The sequence below is a fragment of the Candoia aspera genome, chromosome 2, assembly GCF_035149785.1.
Source record: "Candoia aspera isolate rCanAsp1 chromosome 2, rCanAsp1.hap2, whole genome shotgun sequence".
Classification (NCBI taxonomy): Eukaryota; Metazoa; Chordata; class Lepidosauria; order Squamata; family Boidae; genus Candoia; species Candoia aspera.
The window spans coordinates 220,527,333-220,543,232 of record NC_086154.1 but is presented as its reverse complement, the minus strand read 5'-3'; positions in this window follow the sequence as shown (position 1 = coordinate 220,543,232).

Here is a 15,900-nt window from a genome sequence, read left to right as displayed (position 1 = left end):
TCAGGAATGTGCTAGAAGGGGTTAGGAGGCAAAAGCCTTCAGTGTGTAACTGATTAAGGTCAATTTCAGGCAGCAGGGCAAGCCAACCCCAAGGTACTAAGCAACTAATTAAGGTCACTGAGGTCAGCTTGTTGACCTGCTGGTTAGCACTTATTAGGGAAGCACCATGCCAGGCTGCTCAGGAAGAGATAGCTTGTAGATGCTCAAAAAGCCTGACAATATTTGATTTTAAGGCTGTGTCTGCCAGATGGAGGACATGAGCACAAAAAAGAGGACATGTCCTCCCCTTGCCACATGTCTGGTAACCCTATTCATTCTAGATTTTAGAGTATAGAATATAAAAAATAATTTATTAGGCTTGGAGATGTTAATGGTCCCTTTGATAATATATTTATTACCAAAAGTAAAAATGGTAACTTGAAAAGTACTTGAGATTGGATGTTAGTTACATGAATTCATCCTTCTCTATATTCAGTGAACTTATGAGATTCTTGATCTTAAAAAGGTTTTTAAAAAAACCATTTGATATCACACCCAATGATATTTTACACATTAACATCATTTTCTTATGATTTAATTTTTTTAAAAAAAATACAATTGCATTTTCTTTATCATGTGGGAATCTATTGAATATTAGTTTTTGTCTAATCTTTAAGGTCACATATAAACAAGGACAAAAATGATTATTTAGTCAGTTCTGTAAATTGTTACATTTTTCAGGGTCAGATCCAGCAACAATGTCTTGTCACTGGCAACAGTAAAATGTAAATTGTAACAGTTCCAATTAGTTTACTGATTTAGTTGAATTATAGGCATGCTACAGCAGGCTAGCTCAACATCTGACCAAAATACATCCTACCAGTCTTGTAAAGTGGTTTGCCAAGAACCTGAAAACATGTTTTAATGTCTTAGAAAGGGACAAAATTCAGGAATTCCTAAAGGAGATGCCATATGTGCCTAGTGGGATTCACTCAGACACAGGATGCTGAGATATGCAGTTTGCATTATAGTTCCTATACATCTCCTCACACTGGTCAATTGATATATCTTTATTTGTGCTACAAAGAATATGCTGTAATGCATGAAATACACTGTATATAAACAGAGAGCAAGACCCTCTCTCTGTTTGCACTGAAGATGTTGCCTAGTCTGGCAATAAAACGTCTGCAAGAAAACAACAGAGAGCACCAAGGACTCTACATGAAATTGGCTATGGAGCTGGGAACCTTCTATCCATGGAGTTCCATGTGGTCTTCCTTTCTCCTTGCAAGTAAAGTTGTTCCCTCATCTGAGCTTACTGCCCAGTACTCCAAGGGAGAGAGAATGGAGGCTGCTGCACTTTTTGTCTCATTCCTTACTATTTATTCATTCAAAGTACAGCTAACAGCAGCATGGAAGACAAACAGTCAGGTCCAGAGTCCAAGTGATGGGCAATGGATTCCATCTGCAGTCTGTATCTGATGACAGCCTGTTTCATTACTGTATATAGAAAACTACTTGGATTCTGTGGATAATTTGGTAAAAAAAATCGAATGTGTTCTTCAAACCACCCTTATGTATTAAGAACATTTAAATTTGCTAAGTATATTGCAATTAGTAAGATTACAAAAATTAATATGAACCAGTAAAGCACAATCCAAATAATAAAACTGACAATTAAATCAATTTAGTTGATTTAGGAGTCAAAAGATTTTTCTTTTATTTTTCTATATCTTTACTCCTAAAATTGGTTCACATTTGTGGTCATTTCAGACCATACTCCAGACAGTTTTGGATTTTTCAGACAAGTGACTGTTTTACAGCTTGACCTTTATTTAATAATTACAAGTAAATGTTTTATTTTAAAAATATTGTTATTTCTTTTTTAGATTGGTGACTATAAGAACTAAATATCCAGTCCATACTCCAGGAAATAAAGCCAGACTGCTCACTTGAGGGAATGATATTAAAGGCAAAACTGAAATCCTTTGGCCACATAATGAGAAGACAGGACACCCTGGAGAAGATGCTGATGCTAGGGAAAGTGGAAGGCAAAAGGAAGAGGGGCCGACCAAGGGCAAGGTGGATGGATGATATTCTAGAGGTGACGGACTCGTCCCTGGGGGAGCTGGGGGTGTTGACGACCAACAGGAAGTTCTGGTGTGGGCTGGTCCATGAAGTCACGAAGAGTCGGAAGCAACTGAACGAATAAACGACAAAATATCTTTTATCGTAAGTCATGCATTTTGAAAGAGGGAATGGTTCATGTTTGCTGAAGGGTCTCTCTGCCTGTCTCATTTTTTTTTGAAGAAAAAGTGCTGGTGACAGTATTGTGTCAGCAGTCCTAAGCATCTGATCTTTAAACCTCGAAGATGATTTCACCTGCTTTCCAAGTTGTTATTAAGACAGTAATGTTGATTGCCATAGCATTCAAGTGAATATATTAAAAACTACCATGAAATCTTAATGGACTAATAAGCATTATCAAGTTGGAAGCTGGCAGTTCTGACTAGTGATTGGTGTACTGTACATGTATGTCACAACAATATTGCAAATGAATAGGTTTCAACTGCAAAGTCATTTTTGATCTTTAAAAATGCTAGCAGATATGTTCAATAAATCCAAATCTGCCACATGATGTGTATTATTTTGTGTTATATCTGCATCATATTTTAGAAGTTTGGAATACATGAACACTCTCTTTTTAAAATGAGGATTTGCATCATTAGAACTACTTACTGACTTTAAGAAAATTTGATTTAGATAGCTCTGGAAGTTATGAATTAAAGACAATAGTCATGCTCTGGAAGAATCTATTATCAGATGCTGAGGTGATTTGTGCTATTGGAGAAGACACAAACCTACTCAGTCTATAGACACAAGGGTGAATAATATACAGGATGTGATTGTGAATGTAAACAATTGCAGCTGAAGAGCAAGCGTGATGACCTGCTCCTTGAAGTAGTTTGTTTTTTCCTCCATACTCACAAGAAAAGTAAAGATGACTAATACTGATCTTTGGTCAATGTGCACATGCTCTACTGAAGAGGACCCAGTTGGGCAGGAGAAGGTGAGGGGCAGGTTGGTGATTTTTCCCTGGATCTAACTAAGTGGGAGAGCTGAAGGAGTGAGGCAGGATGGTGGCAGTCATGTCTCCTTTTTGAAGAAGGGATATTTGATCTGGGGAGAAGTGGTTCCATCACTGAAATAATGACTTTAATCTCTTTTACTAATGTAGAAATAGTTTGGGAGGAGTTGACAATAAGCTCTTGTTTGCTGAGCTGAGAATGATTTTGGACAGAGAGAGAAAAAAGCTATGAGTTAATAAATGTGTCATTCCATAAAGACTCCACATTTACTATAATTCCATGCCCTTTTTATTTTTCAGCCCCTTTCCCCTACTTTTTAAAGGCTTATATAAATATGGATTTTACTGTCAGGTATTCACCTTTTCCATGAAACTTAGGGGATATGAAAATTGGAGGGTAGTGTTCTGTGAGTTGAAACTATCAAGTAAGAAAGACTCTGGAATGCTTATTAATGTGTGCCATTATACCAGCTTCCCCAACCTGCTTCTATCCAGATAAGTTGGTTTTACAACTACCAAGAATTGCCAGCTAGTACTGGAATTTTGGGAGTTGAAATCTCAGAATATTTGGGAGTCATCAAGCCGGGGATAGCTGCATTACCTTTTAATATAAATGATGTGTGTAATTCTCCATAGAATCAAATTCTGTTTACTTACCTCTGGAAGAATTTCTATGAAATCTGAGACAAGAACAGTTCTGGGAATCATACCATTTATGGATTCTAGACTCCCTGGGAGTGGGCACACTATAGATCTTGAAAGATTTTCACTTCATAAATCTCGTGTTGCCTTTTTTCCCCTTAAGTGCACACAAAATTAATCCAAATGAGAAATAATCACTACTGCATTTTAAAAAATCTGTTGTAAAAGTATCTCAAAGCAGAGATGATCAATGGTTGATGGACTGTGTGACAAGAGCTTGTGTTGAAAAAGCCTTTCTAAATCAATGTGTATTAATGATGATATTATTTCTTATAACAATGTATCCCAACTTAGTACCCTCTAAATGTGTGGGACTACAACTCTGTTATTCTCATCTAAAATATATTAAGGTACAAAATTAATCAGATAAAGAAGTGTGTTCAATTCCAAATCAGTTGTTTCAAATTAAGCAAAAGCAGTGAGATGTCTTCTGGCTTTGCTAAGTAGGCACCGTAAAGGGAACCGAACACTAGAAGCATAAAGTTAGACATATTATTTGTCATTTTGCTCTTCCCCCAAAGGTTTCAGTGAACTAATATTTTTTTTGGAATGTCTGAAATCTCAGTTTGTTCTTTGCTTATGTGATCATAAAATTTAATTATTTACCTTTATAGACAAGGTTGCAATCCTCTTGAAGAAAGAAGTTTGCAATTTGGAAGTGATCCTGGACCTGGCTTTGCTCCCAGATTTTCAGATGGAAGTTGCAGCCAGCAGAGTTTTTGCCCAGCTTAGCTTGGTGCCTCAACTGTGCCTATTTCTGGAGAAGAGGGTCTTGGACATACTGGCATGTGCCTCAGTGTTTACAACACACATGTTTACAACATGTATGCTTCGTTTGCAACAATGAACTCAATACAGAGCTGCTTTTGAAAAATGTTCACGAGCTTTCAGCTGGTTCAAAATGTAAAGCACTAACTTGAGCATGCTTCAACGCTCTCCCCACAGCAGTTTTGGAGGGCCAATACAAAAAAGTCCCCTATGAGCTGAGACTGTGCCCCTGTGGACAAGGGGCTGTTGAAACTACAGCTCGTGTCCTGTACGCTGTACCATTTATAAGGATTCAAGGACCTGCCTTATAATTCCTTACTTGGCAAAACACTTTGGAAGTTCTGATCTTTTTATGTACAGTTGTTGTTATCAGATCAGTATGATCCAGTCTCCTTGAACGTAGCTAAATTTTGTTATTTATACTGCCTATAAAATTAGGCAGATTCTGATTATCCACTAACGAACCCACCACCAATTGTAATATTTTATCTTGTTTTGTTTTAACTTTATTTTTATCGTGTGTGTGTATGGTTTTTTTTTTTTTTGCAACTCTGGTCAGTAACTGTAATAAAAATATTCATTCATTCATTTTCACTAAGCATGGATATAGGATGCATGAAGTTCTATCTCCTCCCGTATGATTTTGCCATGATCAGCTGGTGAGACTTGCTGCTTATCACTTTCTAAGGATCTCCTTCATTGTGTTGTCTGAACATTAATAATTCCTGCCTTTATCTTTCTTTGAAAGTGGAGAAGAACCTTTTGTTCTGCCATAACCAGTGTTTGAATTTATGATGCCTCCACCTCCAAAATTAAATGTGGGTCTCACATTTAATTTTATGTGTTTCTTTTGAAATTCTCCTCTTTCTGAATACTGATATGACAGCCTCTTAGATGTTTTGGTCTTAATACTAATAATTTTTTTAAAAGTTGCAAGTACATAATTTTGCAAAACTGAAATACTTTGGCCACATCATGAGAAGACAGGACACCCTGGAGAAGATGCTGATGCTAGGGAGGGTGGAGGGCAAAAGGAAGAGGGGCCGACCAAGGGCAAGGTGGATGGCTGATATTCTAGAGGTGACGGACTCGTCCCTGGGGGAGCTGGGGGTGTTGACGACCGACAGGAAGCTCTGGCGTGGGCTGGTCCATGAAGTCACGAAGAGTCGGAAGCGACTAAACGAATAAACAACAACAACAACAGTACATAATTTAATAAAAATATGCTGCAGTTCCAAAATATGTTAGATGATTGCTGCTGCTCAAGGGTGGTTTCAAAAAGGTATCACTGTATCCAGTTTAGATCATGTGGATCTGAATGGTAAAAGAAAGTATACAGCTACAAAATTACTTTATCCCTGCTATACTAAGCAGTTCCAAAGCAGCATTCTGCATTAATAGATAGGTCTCAAACTCAAACAAGAAATACTGTTGTAAAATATCGTACTAACCGTGGTACAAGTGGATACTTGCTGTCTTTTAAAACTCATTGATAAAGCTGGCAAATACAGATTTAATTATGTAGATGCTTTAACTGCAGTGCCACTGAGTACTCAAAATCCAAAGAAAGCAGTCCTGCCTTGAATGCATACAAATCAATTCATCAACCTGAAGTGAGTGTGCTTTAATTTAAAACTTATCTTGCAAAGCTTACTTTAGCAAACTTGATAAAGTCTAACTTTCTGAAACAGATTCACCATCATGCAGATAACTTGAACTTTCTCTTGAAATGTAGACTGTTTTAAAACTATTGTCTTGGGGAAAATGAGCATGATATAGCCAAAGTTGATTTCAGTTCAAGATACATACACAAACCCGTCTATTTCTACTGAAAAGTAAATTCTATTAAGTTGGATAACAGTTATCCAAGTAAGTGTGCATAGAATTGTAGCCCTACAATGACATCCTGTAACCACTTAGGAAGTAATCATGATTAATCAGCATGAAATTAATTTTAGAGGTGACATGTATATGGTTATGACTATATACCAATTATTATATCTTTCCATTTATATCTGTGGCGGTGGCTACATTTTGGCAGAACAAAGTTTGATCTGGACATGAAATAAATAAATTTATATCAGTGGAATTTAAAAATTCTTAATTGTGGCTGGGTAATGTCTGATCATTACTTTCCTTTACCTGTTTTTATTTTGTAGATTTAAAAAAATTAAATATCTATATCATATTTTCTCAAGAGTGTAGGGTGTTTTTTTTTTTATGAAACACAATCAGTCACAAATTTTGCTGTGGATTAGTTATTTGAGAGGGCAGGGAAGTGACAAAATATTGATGACATTTTTGAAAAGCAGTCAATATCTGCATCAGCATATTAGGATGAGCCATGCCAATAAAAAGCTAAGCGACAAACATTTATGGCAATACTATTAGAATAAGTAGTAGAATTTTGTGAATTTTAGGAAGTAGCAAAAACAGGAGTCCATAGTACCCCAAATTTGGGCTGAAAATAAGCAGAAATAGCACAACCTTATTCATAGACATCACTCCGCTCCCAACCAAATAAAACATGCTTCTAAACAGCACCTATATTGGAGCTGATCAGTGCTCACCCAGAAAGGTATTCCAAGCCATCTGAAGGCAGTATCAAGGAGCAGGACAGCTGAAGTGGTGGGTCCTGCTCCTAGTTGCTACCTTCAGATGGCTGATAGATTTGGAAGACTTCAGATGAGGAACAGAAGACCATACTGTATGTCTAGACCATTGTACACAAAAAATAATGCTTTAAATTATTAGACAAGTAGAATGGAAATTGATTCCATCATCCCAGTAAGAGACTGGTGTACACTGAGGTCTGTGTGAAGCTTATGACAGTGCTTTCAAAAGTAACAACCAAATTGTAATTTTTGATGTGATGAAAGGGAGAATAGGCAGTGATGATGTTAGCTATCTTTTATTACATTAAATTTAATTTAAATTGAATCAAATTTAGTTTTTGTCCTAATCATGCTTATATCTTTGTTCTGGCCCTGTTGATTTTTGGAGTATACCTATAGACAGATGCTCAAAGATGAAGTGTGTTTCCCCAAAATTGTACATCATTGCTTTAAATGTTTTTTAAAAATGCTTATCACAGATCATTTCTAGCTGATCTGATGTTTTCCAGGTGTCTTAAACCAACTTCAAATCCTTCCCCAGCCAGCATAATTGTTGGCCATGCTGGATGGGATGATGGGAACTGGACTCCAATATGGTTTGAGGATTCCTTCTTGTGGCAGGGGGTTGGAGTAGAAGACCTCCAAGCCCCCTTTCAACTTTATGGTTTGATGCCTTGAGAATATCAAACTCAATAAAATATCTCAGATCTACATATCTTAATCATGTAGATGTGTTAACTACAGTGCCACTGAGTACTCAAAATCCAAAGAAAGCAGTCCTGCTTGAAACGCATCATCTGAGATTCAGGCTGCTTGGAAGTCCCTGGAATAGCTAAGGTGATGAATTAGCTGTGTAAGCAATTTGCCTTTTGGTCTCAAGGTCTGTCTGTCTGTCTGTCTATTAGTCAATCATATAGTTTTCAGACTGGAATTGTGTATTTTTAGAAGTACTTTAAATTGCAGTGTTGGGGAAAAGGGATTAAGCCTAAAAACATGATCTAATTCCTACATTTCATACTGAGAGAAGTGCCCTGCCAGATCAGACCCCTGACCCAATCTAGTCCAATCTGTTTTGACACAGGCCAACCAACTGCACAAAGAAGTCCACTAATCTCCAGTGGACTTCCTTGTGCAGATGGTTGGCCTCTGCCAGTGATCCCCATGACTTTCATGAATTGGTCCAAACCTTTTCTGAGGCCAGCCGAGCCACCAGCTTATCACCACATCTCATGGTAGTGAATTCCAAAGTTTAATTATGTGTTGTGTAAAAAAAAGTTCCTTTTATCTGTCCTGATTTTTCTGGGATTCAATTTCTTTGGGTGACCTCTGGTTCTAGTGCTGTGCGTAGCAAGAAAGATGATAGATGGAGGTAACCAAGAATATTAATAACGCATTACATCTTCTTCCCAATTAGTTATTGAAAATAATTCTGCTACAGATCCTGCTAGAAGAATTGTAAAGCTATATATCACTCAGGGTCAGAATATATGTCCATAGACTCATCATATATATGTCCATAGACTCATCTTCACAGCAAAGGATCGTTACCTTGTCGTGGTGCTGGAGCTTGAGCACCTCAATGATGCCATGAGCTAAACCGTGAAGGGCCAGCCAAGACAGGAAGGTCATGACAGAGAAGCCAGACTAAATGAGATCCCTGGGGAAGGTAATGGCAACCCACCCCAGTCTTCTTGCCGAGAAAACTAAATGGATCAGTACAACCAGAGATATGTCAGTATACCATCGGAAGATGAGACCCCCAGGTTGGAAGATGGTCAAAATGCTACTGGGGAGGAACAGAGGATGAGTTCAACTAGCCCCAGACGTGATGACGCAGCTAGCTCAAAGCCGAAAGGATGGCTAGCGGCCGACGGTGCTGGTGGTGAACGGCGAATCCGATGTTCTAAGGATCAACACACCATTGGAACCTGGAATGTAAGATCTATGAGCCAGGGCAAATTGGATGTGGTTATTGGTGAGATGTCCAGATTAAAGATAGACATTTTGGGCATCAGTGAACTGAAATGGACTGGAATGGGCCACTTCACATCAAATGACCACCAGATCTACTACTGTGGACAAGAGGACCACAGAAGAAATGGAGTAGCCTTCATAATTAATAGTCAAGTGGCTAAAGCAGTGCTTGGATACAATCCAAAAAACGACCGAATGATCTCAATTCGAATTCAGGGCAAGCCATCTAACATCACAGTGATCCAAATATACGCCCCAACCACAGATGCTGAAGAAGCTGAAGTAGAGCAGTTCTATGAGGATCTGCAGCACCTACTGGACAACAAGCCTAAAAGAGATGTTATGTTCATCACGGGAGACTGGAATGCTAAGGTGGGCAGTCAAATGACACCTGGAATTACAGGTAAGCATGGCCTGGGAGAACAAAACGAAGCAGGACCTAGGCTGATAGAATTTTGCCAAGACAACTCACTCTGCAGAACAAACACTCTCTTCCAACAACCTAAGAGACGGCTTTATACATGGACTTCCCCAGATGGACAACACCGAAATCAGATTGACTACATCCTTTGCAGCCAAAGGTGGCGGTCATCTATACAGTCGGTAAAAACAAGACCTGGAGCTGTCTGTAGTTCAGATCACGAACTTCTTATTGTACAATTTAGGATCAGACTAAAGAGATTAGGGAAGACCCACAGATCAGCTAGATATGAGCTTACTAAAATTCCAAAGGAATATGCAGTGGAGGTGAGGAATAGATTTAAGGGACTGGACTTAGTAGATAGGGTCCCGGAAGAACTATGCACAGAAGTTCTTCGCAACATTGCTCAGGAGGCGGCAACAAAATACATCTCAAAGAAAGAGAAAACCAAGAAGGCAAAATGGCTGTCTGCTGAGCCACTAGAAGTAGCCCAAGAAAGAAGGAAAGCAAAAGGCAACAGTGATAGGGGGAGATATGCCCAATTAAATGCAAAATTCCAGAGGTTAGCTAGAAGAGATAAGGAATTATTTTTAAACAAACAACGTGTGGAAGTGGAAGAAGACAATAGAATAGGAAGGACAAGAGACCTCTTCTAGAAAATTAGAAACATTGGAGGTAAATTCCAGGCCAAAATGGGTATGATCAAAAACAAAGATGGCAAGGACCTAACAGAAGAAGAAGAGATCAAGAAAAGGTGGCAAGAATATACAGAAGACCTGTATAGGAAGGATAACAATATCGGGGATAGCTTTGAGGGTGTGGTCAGTGAGCTAGAGCCAGACATCCTGAAGAGTGGGGTTGAATGGGCCTTAAGAAGCATTGCTAATAACAAGGCAGCAGGAGACAATGGCATCCCAGCTGAACTGTTTAAAATCTTGCAAGATGATGCTGTCAAGGTAATGCATGCTATATGACAGCAAATTTGGAAAACACAAGAATGGCCATCAGACTGGAAAAAAATCGACCTACATCCCCATACCAAAAAAGGGGAACACTAAAGAATGTTCAAACTATCGAACAGTGGCACTCATTTCACATGCCAGTAAGGTAATGCTCAAGATCCTGCAAGGTAGACTTCAGCAATTCATGGAGCGAGAATTGCCAGATGTACAAGCTGGGTTTAGAAAAGGCAGAGGAACTAGGGACCAAATTGCCAATATGGAATGGAAAAAGCCAGGGAGTTTCAGAAAAACATCTATTTCTGTTTTATTGACTATTCTAAAGCCTTTGACTGTGTGGACCATAACAAAGTGTGGCAAGTTCTTAGTGGTATGGGGATACCAAGTCATCTTGTATGCCTCCTGAAGAATCTGTATAACGACCAAGTAGCAACAGTAAGAACAGACCATGGAACAACGGACTGGTTTAATATTGGGAAAGGAGTATGGCAGGGCTGTATACTCTCACCCTACCTATTCAACTTGTATGCAGAACACATCATGCGACATGCTGGGCTTGAGGAATCCAAGGCTGGAGTTAAAATTGCTGGAAGAAACATTAACAAGTTATGCAGATGATACCACTTTGATGGCTGAAAGCAAAGAGGAACTGAGGAGCCTTATGATGAAGGTGAAAGAAGAAAGTGCAAAAGCTGGCTTGCAGCTAAACCTCAGAAAAACCAAGATTATGGCAACCAGCTTGATTGATAACTGGCAAATAGAGGGAGAAAATGTAGAAGCAGTGAAAGACTTTGTATTTCTAGGTGTGATGATTACTGCAGATGCTGACTGCAGTCAGGAAATCAGAAGACGCTTAATCCTTGGGAGAAGAGCAATGACAAATCTCGATAAAATAGTTAAGAGCAGAGACATCACACTGACAACAAAGGTCTGCATAGTTAAAGCAATGGTGTTCCCCATAGTAACATATGGCTGCAAGAGCTGGACCATAAGGAAGGCTGAGCGAAGGAAGATAGATGCTTTTGAACTGTGGTGTTGGAGGAAAATTCTGAGAGTGCCTTGGATTGCAAGAAGATCAAACCAGTCCATCCTCCAGGAAATAAAGCCAGACTGCTCACTTGAGGGAATGATATTAAAGGCAAAACTGAAATCCTTTGGCCACATAATGAGAAGACAGGACACCCTGGAGAAGTTGCTGATGCTAGGGAGAGTGGAGGGCAAAAGGAAGAGGGGCCGACCAAGGGCAAGGTGGATGGATGATATTCTAGAGGTGACGGACTCATCCCTGAGGGAGCTGGGGGTGTTGACGACCAACAGGAAGCTCTGGCGTGGGCTGGTCCATGAAGTCACGAAGAGTCGGAAGCGACTAAACGAATAAGCAACAAGACTCATCATAATATCATCATTGAGCCAGTTTGGACTAGTGGTTACGGCAATGGGCTAGAAACCAGGAGACTGAGAGTTCTAGTCCCACCTTAGGCATGAAAGCCAGCTGGGTGACCTTGGGCCAGTCTCTCTCTCTCAGCCCAACTCACCTCATGGGGTGGTTGTTGTGGGGAAAATGGGAGGAGGAAGGAGTATTAGGTATGTTCGCTGCCTTGAGTTATTGATAAAAATAATAAAGGCAGGATATCAAATAAATAAATAAATAAAATGACCATGCAAGCGAGAAAATTATGTAATTTGCATCAGTTCTGTTATGATGAAAATTATGCATATGCATTAATTTGCATCATGTGTAATGACATGAACAACATTGTTTCTCTTGCAGACCCCTATCTCAATGTGTATGGTAAAGTTTGAGCTCCGTGTTTGTCACCAAAAAGAGTTTTTTTCTTAGAAAACTCTAGGAGGCAGAACAAAACTTCCTTTTTTCCTATATGGTATCTTTATGGGTATTTATTTGCCTTAATACGTTGTAAATAATGATAGAAAAGAATAGTGTCAAATCTTAAGGACTCAATCATTTCTAAAGCCAACTTTTCCTTGGAAATGTGCTCAGTGTAAGAAAATTAATAACAACAACAACAACAACAACATGAACAATGGCCATTTATGTACCTGGATCCCTTTTGGTTCAAGTCATATCCTGGCAACATTACCCATATCTACTGTGACAAATAGTGATTATCATTTGTCACTGTTACCATTAAAACACTAAGTAGTGATTTAAGCATCAGCAGCAGTTGCTAGATATTAAACAGCTGATAGGCAACTGTTCTTTCAAGGGCTCCCTGTATTATTTATTACCATGATCTCAGTTCAGCTGGAACATAGTTGCCTTTTCTTTTGTGACACAAGCTAAAACCCCTTTCTCTCATCAGATGCTAGCAGTGCAGACAGCTTTTCTTATTTGATGTGCTCTGTACCATCAGTCCCTTTCTCCCCACATCCTCTTCTGCCTCCCTTTTAAAACCACAACTTTGGGGTTTGGCTTGAACAAAATAAAATCCCAGTGGCACAAATTGCCTCTTCCCAAGCCTTTACAGGCTGTTTGGTTCCCTCTTCTACTAAGCAAACAGTACAAGCTAAAACAGCACAAATAAAAACATCCAAGAATGTATTACAGCAGGAAAAAAATGGGGGAAAGGCATTCAATTTTGAAATGAAAACTGACAGGCAGTTGAGCCCTATGATTCTGGCTTTTAGCTGGAATGGCACAAACATTACTTGCAGTACGACACCATCTCTTCCTCAGGTGCACACCCAGGGGCATCACAGATGTGCCAGCAACAATGGCAGCTGCTGGCCTTGAACTGATGCCGGTGTCATTCCATGCAATGGAGCAGGTGAGCTAATGCTCGGTCCCCAGAGCCTCCGTAAGCCTTCCTTCATTACAAATGAATAAACATATTGTATAAAGATGGAGTTAGTGACCTTCATTAAAACTGAATTCTTACCAAAGCACGGTTGCACTTGCAAGTCACTGCTATCACAGCCAGCTAATTCAACTGTTAATGTATCTACTCAGCAACTACCTGATTATTAATAAGCTCACCTACTGTATTTAGTTAAAGCCTAATTAGAGCTGTGCATAAAATATAGGCAAAAGAATCCCATTATGACTATATAGTCATCCACGATGGTGGATTGAAATGGCTCGAAGTATACCAGTGGGCCACTAGAGTGCGCACAGTACCTGTGCATTGACAGAAGAAGTAAAATGAAAAGAACTGTCCTGCTTAAATTATTGTATAAAGAGCCAAGAGATGTTTGTCTGAGAAAGTCAGATATTTCTAGGGATATACATGTTTCCACTTTTCTTTCTCCTGCTGTAACATGATGCTAAGGGTAACTTTCACCTTGGATTTCTTTTTTCCCCCTTTCAACATTGCCTTTGGAAAAATTGTCACCACGTTCGCTCTTGTGGTTTTGAGAGATGTCAAGCCCTATAGCACAGAGGCAGTGAAAGTTCAATACGCGCTTTGATGTGTTTTTGCAACTTGTTCTCTGCAGTCCTTCAGACCGTGAGGGGAAAAATGCAAACGGCGAATTCCGGAAACTTGTCCTATAGGTGGCCAACTGTTTCTCATATGACACGTTAGTCACAAGAGTTTTTCAGAAATAATTCCAGTATATTAAAATGATCTTTAGTAGTCATCTCAAATTACTTAATTTGAAGTAGGGCCAGCATTTTTTCTCAAAGCTACTGTATCTTTTTGCCACATCCTGTGTTTCTGTTGGCCCTAGAAAGGCCCTATCTCCTTTACTGATACATTCACATGCCTTAATATGTTGGTTGCTGGAATAGGCATATAAAAGCATCTACATATGGCTGAAATATGGGTTGCATTTAGTATTGGATTGTTTATCATTGGATGCTGAAGGGGGTGCACAAAATCAAAACACAGCACAAACAACAGTAAATATGTATATGTATATGTACACACACCCACACACATATACCCACACAATAACAATCAATAATGGTGCGTGTCTTCTCTAACTGCTTATCACCAAAGGTCTTTTGGAAAAGCCAGGTTTTAACTGTTCTCTGGAAGGTTGTAAGAGTAGAGGCCTTTTTTATCTCATGCTATAAGCTGTTTCAAAGGAGGGGAGCAGTCACTGAAAATGCCCACTTCCATGGGTGAGTAGGGAATATCTGAGTCAGGTGGACAGCATTTACTTGGGATAGGCAGAAATGTGGGCTATGAATGGATAAATGGATAAATATATGGCAGACAGATTTCATAAGATGCGCTTCAAAACAGTTCAGTGGGCCAAACCAATTGAATTAGTAGTTTGCAGTGGGATTATTAATATTAGTACAATGTAAAACATGTTAGCATGAATGAAACAGTTCTCCCTGAAGTGTTCAAACATTTATGCCCTTCTGAAGACTCTTCAGACTGCTTTGAAGACTGTTTTTCCAATGACAATCCCAGTGGGAATGGTTTATGCGTGTGCTCCTATGCATAAACCCTTGGGGCACAACCTTAGAAACAGCTGCACAAGCCATCTGAAAGATGCAACTAGTTTATAAATTCACAGTCTTGGTAATAGAAATGGATTAGACTTCCTGTGAACCAAGCAGGAATTAAAGTCTTGACTGACTCTTTCCTAAATTTGAAGCAGGAGTGGGAAATGCTTTCCAGAATGGGGTTGCAACTTAGTCTCTTGACCCAGGCCCAGGGCTGAAATTTTTTGGACCCTTTTTTAGCATTTGAGGAATTTGGAAGAGGGTTTGAAGATGAAAATAGGAGGAATTGACCTCCCAGAAGTCATTATTTTAGTTTTTATTCAGCAATGGAGGCAGTTTGATCCTGAGGTGCTTTGGGGTACATGTGGGGTGTTTGGAGGGGGTGCATGTGGCCAGCTGTCTGCAATCTTGATCTGACATAATAAACATCTTAAATCCCAAAAGTACCACTCATACACCACTATGCTTAAATAATCAACTATTCTCCTCTTGTACAAACTAAACAATGTCTGCACATAGTCCAATACCAATTCAGTTAAAAAATATTAAATGGATTAGTGCTTACAAGTGGTAGAGAAGAAAATTTTGAAGGGATCAAGATCCACTGAACTCATCTAGACTTAATTTTGATGAAACTGAAATGGCTTTAGTAGTCCATAGGAAAATATATGTATGTAGATCACTGTGCTTTTAAAATTTACCAGCTGATACAATATCTGAAATGTCCCTTCACATGTCCACATTCAATAGTCATTCACTGCTCCTGGATTCATAGAAAAAAGTCTGGCATATGGGTGTACTTTTTTTTTTATTGTATGGCATAGCAGTTTGGTGTTCATGCTGCTTTTTCTTGCTGGGAAATCCTTGTGAGGTCCATCAGCCAGATGTGTAGACTATTTAGCCGTGACAAGTCATGTTGCCCGGGGTACACCACAAGGAGGCTAGTCTACATTGCACCGAGTTGGGCTGAGAGA